The sequence below is a fragment of the Cupressus sempervirens genome, chromosome 11, assembly GCF_028749045.1.
Source record: "Cupressus sempervirens isolate cs-2001-9-10 chromosome 11, ASM2874904v1, whole genome shotgun sequence".
NCBI classification, from domain to species: Eukaryota; Viridiplantae; Streptophyta; class Pinopsida; order Cupressales; family Cupressaceae; genus Cupressus; species Cupressus sempervirens.
In genome coordinates this window covers 761673065-761682480 of record NC_143128.1, presented here as the reverse complement: position 1 = coordinate 761682480, position 9416 = coordinate 761673065, and the positions used below count along the sequence as shown (strand labels likewise).

Here is a 9416-nt window from a genome sequence, read left to right as displayed (position 1 = left end):
GGACTGGAAACTTGTGAAGACAAGTGGTGGACAGAGTTGCAAGGAGTTGTGCAAAGTTTTTAAGGTGAAGGATTGCTTGAAGAGTTGCCAAGAAGATCTAAGATGATGAGAATGATCAAGTCTAGTCAATGAACCAGAGTTGAGTCGAACAGATGTTTAAATTTGCAAAGTGAGTTGTTTGTTATCATATCAAAGTTTCATTGGTACTTTCTAACCATTGTAGCAGTTGTAAAAGCCTTTTGATAAGGTTGACCTAACAGTCATTTGTAAATCCTTTAATCAAGGTGACATTCTAATGGAATGTTCTTAAGTCCTCTAACAAGACCACTCCTAACAAGGTGATCAAATCCTCTAATAGGGTCACACCTAATAGTGTGTTATGTAACCTTTAATAGGGTTGGCTCCTAATAGAGCTCACTTAAGAAGAATGAAAAAGTGGTAGCATGTTACTAGTGTTTTTTCCCAAATTGGGTTTCCACGTTAAATCCCAGTGTCAAATATTGTATGAATGTATTTTTATGTATTTATGCTACTTACTATTTTTAAAGTTTAAGTTTATTGTTGACTGTGATAAGTTCTGCAATTCAGCATAAAGAACAAAGAGTTATAACAGAATGAATAAGTTGGATTATAGTGAACAATTTTATTCAATGAATTATTGGGTTGAGTTGAAGTTGAAGTGTTTGATTTATACATCTTGACTTGGGGATAACTGATTCACCCCCCTTCTCAATAATTCAAAATATTCTAACAAGAATTACTAAACCAAATATTCTAACAATTTGCACCTTATTTTCAACTACAAATCAATTTTACACAAAAACAAAAATATCATCTTCATATCTTCTTCGATAAGAGTTTAAGACAACTTTATTTACTCTTTGGAATTGTACAATTTTAATTTATTTTCTTCTTTGAGAGCTTCTCTCCTACCATAGTATGGTGAATCACTTTCCAACTACATTTTACCTAGCTAAGAATTTAATATTGCTCTCTAAAAACATAGAATAAGAGTACACACTTTTAAAATATATATATATTTTTCCTATTTAAATACTACAAAGATATAAAGATAATACAAGAGATTAATTGAAACAACCTCCTAAAATTTATATATCTTATATTTATAAATTTATAAAAAAACACTCAATCACATAAATTAAATACAACTCATTTATTTGGTGTATCTTCATAATATTACTTTTATCTTTTGGTTTTTAGTGTGCTTTTTTCAATAAAATAAAGTTGGATGAGTTATGAAGTGGATAATTCAAATTTAAGTGTTTTAAGACATACAGACAATACATAACACAATCTTCTACATGAACCAAATTCTCTTTTATATCCCATTTCTAATTTTGTATTTAAAATTTTTCTATCATCTTTCTATTTCTATGAAATAATTTATTTTATTTTATACTTTAGTAGAAGATGAAAAAATTGTTTCTAAAATTAAATAGCATATTTGAAATAATCAATACAATTCTAATTTTTATATTATCACAACAAAAATAATGTTTAAACTTTAAAAATTATGTTGTATTAAAAGGATATAAGAATGATATAGACAAAACTAACTTCTCCCAAAAAAACTATAATTATCTTTTAAATAAATAAATTATTGACTGATTCAACAAAAGAAATTAAATTAAATTTATTTTTAAATAAAAATCTATAAAACTGAAAATGTATATGGCCTACCGACGCACTTATTTGATAACGTCTGGAAAAACTCTTTGTTTATGTATTACTTTAAACCATTACATAATAGATATGATTATTACATTGTAGAGGGCTTTTATTTAAAAACAAAATCATACTTAAAATAAAATTAATATACAATTAATGACATGAGATGAAAAACAAATTTTATTAGTTTTGAATTAACTCTTCACTTTCACATGGCACTTATTTTGAGTTTTAGTTGAAGAAGTACCAATCGATTGGTTTCAAATGTACAACGAAAATAGCCTTTAAACTTCTGCAATCACATTAAAAAAAAAATCCTAATCTTACATAAATTTAAAGCATTTTAACTGATTCCTCTAACTCAACCATCTCCTCTGAACTCCAAACCCTAATTCATCCGCTCTGCGAGTAATATCATCACTTCTCTTCTCACTCTCACCCAGAATCACCACCACCGCCACAACCATTTCCTTGAGAGGAAGAAGAAATAGCAGCAGCAACGTCACTGCCAGCATCACGCCGCATAGCAGGGACTCCTTCTGCAGGGAATCTGCATCCACAAACTCCAACAAATCGTTAAAATCTGTTAACTCAAATCATTTACGCGCACAATGAACAGATCAACGCACCCTTTAAAAGCACTGCAGGCTTTGCTTTGCCATTATGACAATGCGGGTAGGGTTTCGTCACTCGAAAGAGCTCGTTCTTCAACGCCAAGTTTTCTAGCCGCGAAAAATTCAAAGATTGTTGAAGCCTGCCACAGTCTAATCAATGAAAACAACAAATCTGTCCAACCCCACTAAAAAAAAAGTCCTGCAAACTAAAAATCCAAAAGAGATCTGATTAAAAAAGCCACATTGAATATCACACATCCACAAGAGATCCATCGCTTAGTTGAAGAAACTGAACTAAAAAGGCAATGAGAGATCCATCACTCAATTGAAGAAACAGGCCAAGAATGCAATGAGAGATCCAACAACACCAGCTGCAACAGAGGACACCCCCATTACAAATCCAGTGCTTGTGGTCAAAGAAGGGCTCAGAGAAGATGCCTCAGCTTCTGCAGCAAAAGCCACACTCATCATCATCATCACAACCATGGCTGCAACAAGAATAATCTGATCTGCTTCTGCCATTGTTAATAATCTCAAGATCTTGTAAGCACAAAGCTTCAAATACAATACTACTACAAAACTCTTGAAATAAATTACCAAATGGTCTGACTGGAGTGGAAATGAGCCGCAAAGTAATAACCCCTTCTCACAGGCAGGAGTGCAAATTCAAAAATGAAATTCAAATTTAATTGCAACTATCCTTATCACCGCCTAACCGCAGTTGTCCCTATCACTCGCGAGAGTTGAAAAGATCCGTAACAGAAAAAAGAATAGGGATAGAATGTTGGATGGGCCCACACCAGCCACCTAAGTGGTCAAAGCTTAGTGTGTGATGGTTATTAAAATAAAAATATCTTCTGCACTCTCTCATTATGAGAATTAAATAAAAGTTATTAATGTTTAATGGATAATTCAAACTAAAAAAACATTACACTTGGCTTTCCCAACAATAAATAAACTTATAGTTAAATTAAAAGCATCCACCACTAACTCAAAATTATATTTTTCTTAATTGAAAATTATTAATTACAAAGAAGGAATACCTTTTATTTTCTAATTATGCTCAAATGAATTTAATTTCAACTAGGTTAGATAACAAACAAAAACATATTTTTGTTCAATAATAAATTTAAAACAAAATATAGTAACTATGTGTGTGCATAACTACACCAAACAAATTCTGGGCCAACCCTGTTGAGGAGCTAGACTCCTCTACCTCAACCACCCTTTCGTCTTCAGTATCTGCACACTGACAACCTCAAACATGCCAATGCATCAGTATTGCCAACATGACGATCATAAAATTTAAACATGTAAATACAACAAAAAATGACATCTCGTAAAATCAAACATATTTCGACTATCATAATGATATTTAAATGAAATTACCCATCTAGAACATTATCAATGTAAGTTTTAAACAATGTTCATAATGATTCGACTAAGTCGAGTCATACATAGTAAATCAACACTCAAAACTAAACAAGGCCTTCATCATATACTCAAAATGCATATCGACCATGAACATATCAACCATAGTCTTAAGTCGAGCACATAATGACCTAGTGTCTAGCTCACACAAATTGATGCAAAGATAAAATTCTCCAATTGAGGTCAACCAACCTAATCGACTTAGTCAGACGACCTCCTACCAAATAAGAGTTGCACAAGGTGGGTCAAGACATTGTTCCACAACAACAACAAAATTGCAAATGTAAACATAAGTAAAACAAGAGCTTTGGTGGAGCTAGAGTCCCTGCCTTTTGTTAAAAGTGCAGGATAAACTTGTTGTATTGAAAAAGTATAGGGACTAAATAAAGAAAAAGCAAGATCTCCAAAAGAGAAAGACAACCTAATAGAGTTTAACTATATTGTAAATGTTCATTTTCTTATGCAGATGAATTAGCTAATTGATCACATGGTTGATCTGGAATTAAAACAAATGTCATATAAATAAACATTCTTTTGAAAAGTGTGTTATTCAGTTGTGGAATTAAATTCAATGGAAATTGTTATACTTTTGTATTTAATAAGTAGCAATTGCCAATCATTTGAAGATATAACTAGATAAAATTAAAAATAATTTAAATTTCTAATCAAAGTTAATGTACATGAATAAAAAATCAATTCAAATTATAAGCTTAAACAACTATTCCTTGCAAATTTAAAATCAATCTACCTTTTCTACTTATTTATCAAATTAAATATTTTCAAATTGATATTATGCCTACATATGTTTATCCAATCTGTGTTTGATCAAATGACACAAGTTTACCCAACTTTAGCAATCTATCGATAAGCTTGATTGTGATAATATGATTTTCAATTAATACATTAAATACATTAATTAAATGTTATTTATATATGTCATAAGTCTTGTGTATTAAAATAAAATAATATTTTTTTTATTTAATAAATTCAATTTTAACAAAAGATTTAGAACACTATGTTTTAAATATAGAATCTTATTTTTTAAACATAGAATTTTATAATATTATATTGCACTTATATATAATATATTGATTTATATTTTAGAATATTATAGATATATTTTTCTAGCAATTAGAAGAATTTGATTAATAAATATATAATATTTTAAATGTTCATATCTAATTTTATAATTTATTTTTATATTAAATAAAATTTTAATTTTATTATTTTATTCTATACTTTTTACATATATATTTATATTTTCGTCTAATTTCATATTTTTAAAATTCTTTCAATAAATATATATAATTAACATGTATCTTAGTATAATAATTATTTAATACAATTTAAAGTAAACATTTATTTTCTAAATTTTGAAAATTTTATTGCATTATTGTATCATTATATTTATTATAGCCATTACAAATTGCAATCCCAAAAACTAATTTTTTATTGCATTACAATTAGTGAATACAGTATCTTCATTTTTCTACATTCAAAAAATAGTTTTCTTGCTATACGTTCAAAGCAAATGGCAAAACAAATAAAAATAACACTTTTTTGTGTGCCTAGCCAAGCTATGAGTAAGCGTCATCAACGCAAGAAATTACCAACTTATTATATATTTATTTCAGTCCACCTGTGAGTCTCATCAAAGAATCCTAGGGCATATTGCAAACACAATGTGTATTCCACCAGGGAAATCGTATTAAACTATTGCACCCATGACACGTGTTGGATCTGCAAGTCTAAAATAGAAGAGCAGTCCTTTTTTATCCGCATTAAGAAGCAATTGCAAGAGTCCTCTGCCAGTCTTTTCTCAGGGCTATTACAAAATGCACACGGAAATTCCAGAGCTTCGTGTTCCAAATTTTTTTAGAATTTTTAGAATTAAAAAATAATTAAACCCCCAGCAAAATTCAAGTATTTTTAAAAAAAATTCAATTTTGTACATATTTTGAGGTGACTTGTATTTTATTAGACCCGAGAATGTATCATTGTAGGCTCTTTTGTGGTTCAAATATTTCCAGCCCATTCAGGCTTTCCCCTGCTTCTTTCTCGTCGTTTACATTTCTAATACAGTAAACATTGTCCGGTTTGGAGGAGGTATTCTTTGATGTTCTTTTTCTGACCCTTATGTGAAGTCCTGCCCATGTGGAAAAATATTTGACTTATCATCATTATTTTTAAATTGCGATGATTGGAAAAAACAGTTAACCATCCTTTCCTAATTTCTTAATAGAAATTGGATCTACTAGACCCAACTACACAACCAAAATTTATAGAGTTATTGGTTTAGAGTCACATCAACAATCACATTGCCTAGTATGAGAGGTTGTGGTGCATAAAAAATCTCATAATGTTCTTGCTATGGCAAAAAGATCAGCTATTGATATTTTCCCAAATTATCCACATAAAAATATTTCAAACAAGTTATGTACGCGTGTTAAAGGTAAGGGATAATTATAAAATTTCAGTGTGCTGGGATTGTTCAAAGAAATTTCTTCATAGTCATTGCTGATTAAGAACTGTAGCCTCATTGGGAAACTTCAATTTAAATAATTAAATGCACTTTTTTGAACTCTTCTACAGGGACTGTGAGCTTTGTTTTCCCATTATCATTGGATCCATAGCATGAATGCCATTGAAAACGGTGAACTAAATCAGGAAAGCATGTCTCTATCTCCTTCTCATTCTATTCCCTTGTCAACACCCTATCAAATGGGTCTTTTCACTTTGTCTCACAGGTATGTATGTTGCACTAGGAATTCTCTTCCAGATAATATATATAACTCTCAGAATCTCTTAATAGTGAGTAGAATTTGCATTTGCAGAGTGGTTTTAGCACCTTTAACAAGACAAAGATCTTATGATTGCATGCCCCAGCCGCATGCAATTCTTTACTACTCCCAAAGAGCAAGCCCCGGGGGTCTCCTCATTGCAGAAGCCACTGGTGTCTCTCCCACCGCACAAGGGTAACACTACAAATAATACTCCATTCATTTATTCTAAACTAAAACTTGTTATTAATGGTTACCCTGTGATGATAGGTATCCAAATACACCTGGAGTATGGAGCGAGGAGCAGGTGGAGGCATGGAAGCCTATTGTGAATGCTGTGCACGATAAAGGAGGTGTTTTCTTCTGTCAAATTTGGCACACTGGAAGGGATTCACACATGGGTAAGGTGCTGTTACCATTTACAAACTAATACTTCTTATGTACTCGAGATATTTGCACTTACATTTTTAAACAATTTCAATCTCTTCAGCTACATTTAACGAAGTGTTTTTGTGAAGAATGACATCTGAAATGGGGGCAGGGCAAGGCGGATTGTAGTTTATTACTAGAATTATATGAGGCCAATGTTCAATGCAGATTCTAGTGACATAGAGTTGTTGCCTTATGTTATGTGGATTAATACTAGTTTTAGCTAGTGGCAATTTTGTTTATTCTTTCTCAATAGTGCCGAGAAGTGTTGAGTATATGCATGGAATGCTCACTGCAGAGTATCAACCCAATGGGCAAGCTCTCATCTCCTCAACAAGCAAAAAGATAGCAGGACAAACTTTCCGAGCCAATGGAGTCCCGGATGTTGTACAATTTTCTACTCCTTGAGCTCTTACAACAGACGAAATACCACAAATTGTTGACCAGTTCCGCATTGCTGCCAGAAATGCCAGGGCTGCAGGTGGGCTCTTACTAGACAATTCCCAAATTCATTAATTGATCAATGCCTTCCATTCCATTAATATTTTATATTGTTATCAAATCATGACATGTTTAGTTTTTAATTCTTTTATCTCGTTTTGAAGTCTGGAAAGAGGTCAAATGTTTAGTTTAATTCCATTAATATTTTATATTGTTATTAAGTCTGGAAAGAGGTCACATGTTTAGTTTTAATTTCAATGCAATTGCGTTTATCATCAGCATTTGCACACGCTGGTAAGGTTGTATTTGAGCCATGCCTGTAGAAGAGCTGACTGGGAGCTTCTTAACAGGTTTTGATGGTGTTGAAATTCAAGGGGCTCATGGATATCTCATTGACCAATTTCTTGAAGACAGCATAAATGACCGCTCTGATTGTTATGGTGGTACGCTAGAAAACCGTTGCAGATTTGCTCTTGAGGTTGTTGAAGCAGTGGCAAATGAAATTGGAGCTGATAGAGTTGGGATCCGACTATCTCCATTTGCAGCTTATTTAGATTCTGGCGACTCAAATCCTGAGGCCCTGGGACTTTACATGGCAGAGGCGTTGAATAAATACAGCATCTTGTATGCCCATTATGTAGAACCCAGAATGATAAATGTGGGAGAGGCTTTCCCCACAGAAAAAAGCCTTCTCCCAATGCGGAAGGCATTCAAGGGATCATTTCTGGTTGCTGGAGGTTATAATAGAGAAGATGGCAATGCAGCAATTGAAAGTGGCAAAGCTGATCTTGTAGTTTATGGTCGACTTTTCCTGGCAAATCCAGATTTGCCTAGAAGGTTTGAGCTGAATGCTCCTCTCAACAAATACAACAGGGAAACTTTCTACTTTCCGGATCCTGTTATTGGCTACACGGACTACCCATTTCTTATAGCTTCATCCAAAACCATAAAACTCGTCCTAGATTCATTGATATGCTTTCAGAATAAAACATAGCAAATGGAAATTTTAATTTTTTTTCTTAGTGTTAATCTAAAGTCACGAACCATTATTATTAAACTATGCTTTTACTTCCCATTTCCATTTTCTCTCGCTACATTTGGAAACTGTTCATCATATACTGATCAGATTCCCCAGTCACACATAATCCTCATCCAAGTATACCGGTTGACAACATAGTTAAGGCGGTGGGTGTTATTTAGTCAGGACGCTGAGGAATTGGTGTTCTAACACTACACAAAAAATTATTCTCAAATGAAATTGAGGGTCTTGAGCAAGATCAGCTTTGAAATATTTGCTCTCGCAAAGTAAACATTGATCTTTGGCAAAGTAAGTATTGAGTAATATTGTACTCAATACCCAAAATTATAATAGATGTAATTTTCATTTGTATTGTTTTCCACTTAACTATTTACAAGGATTTACATTTTATTTCAGAGTTATTTTCTTTGGGGACCAAGACTTTTAATAGATGCAATTTTTTTAATGAGCTTTCATTTGTATTGTTTTCCACTTAACTATTTACAAGGACCTGCATTTTATTTCAAAGCTATTTTCTTTTGGGACCAAGTCTAAAGAAAGATGCAAATGAGTTAAATCAAATTATCATAAGCACCTCACTATTTTGTGCACAAAATAATCTCACCTATTCAGGTGCATTTTTTACTTAAATTGAAGTAGTTTGAATATTCGTATGCAAATTCTTTATCAGAATATTAGATACTATAGAGTGCTCAAGTATTTTGAATTTATGTTCATTAAAGATGTTGAGGCCACTAGAAAATAGAAATGAAAAATTTAAATGAAAGTTTTCTATAAAAATGATGCTTGCTATTTAAGGGGGCAATTCCCTATATTAGACAAATGATTAAAACAAATTGTAGTTCAACTCTAAAAATAGTTGTTAGACTAAAATTCCTATGCTAACTTTCTTGAGTCAAAAAATTTAAAGTTTTGACTCATCTAATAAGAGTTCCTCTAAGATTTTTGCATTTCCACAACGGCATTCAAGCATAGACGTGTAATCTTTTAATG

General features: G+C 32.0%; 1 long non-coding RNA gene and 1 pseudogene across 3 annotated transcripts; one reads left to right on the top strand and one right to left on the bottom strand.

Moving 5' to 3' along the window:
* Positions 1–1851: 1851 nt before the first annotated feature.
* On the bottom strand, positions 1852–2988 carry LOC149531836 (uncharacterized). Of its 3 annotated transcripts, none has more exons than XR_016359252.1 (3): positions 2901–2988; positions 2319–2749; positions 1852–2239 (listed from the first exon to the last, which is right to left on the bottom strand). It is a non-coding gene; the product is annotated as an uncharacterized LOC149531836 (long non-coding RNA). The 3 variants fall into 3 exon arrangements; XR_016359251.1 differs by lacking the exon at positions 2901–2988 and having other exon boundaries at positions 2319–2509; positions 2599–2894; XR_016359250.1 differs by lacking the exon at positions 2901–2988 and having other exon boundaries at positions 2319–2894.
* A 3380-nt stretch (positions 2989–6368) lies between these two features.
* Positions 6369–8378, top strand: LOC149531835 (putative 12-oxophytodienoate reductase 11; annotated as a pseudogene).
* The last annotated feature ends 1038 nt before the right edge of the window (positions 8379–9416 follow it).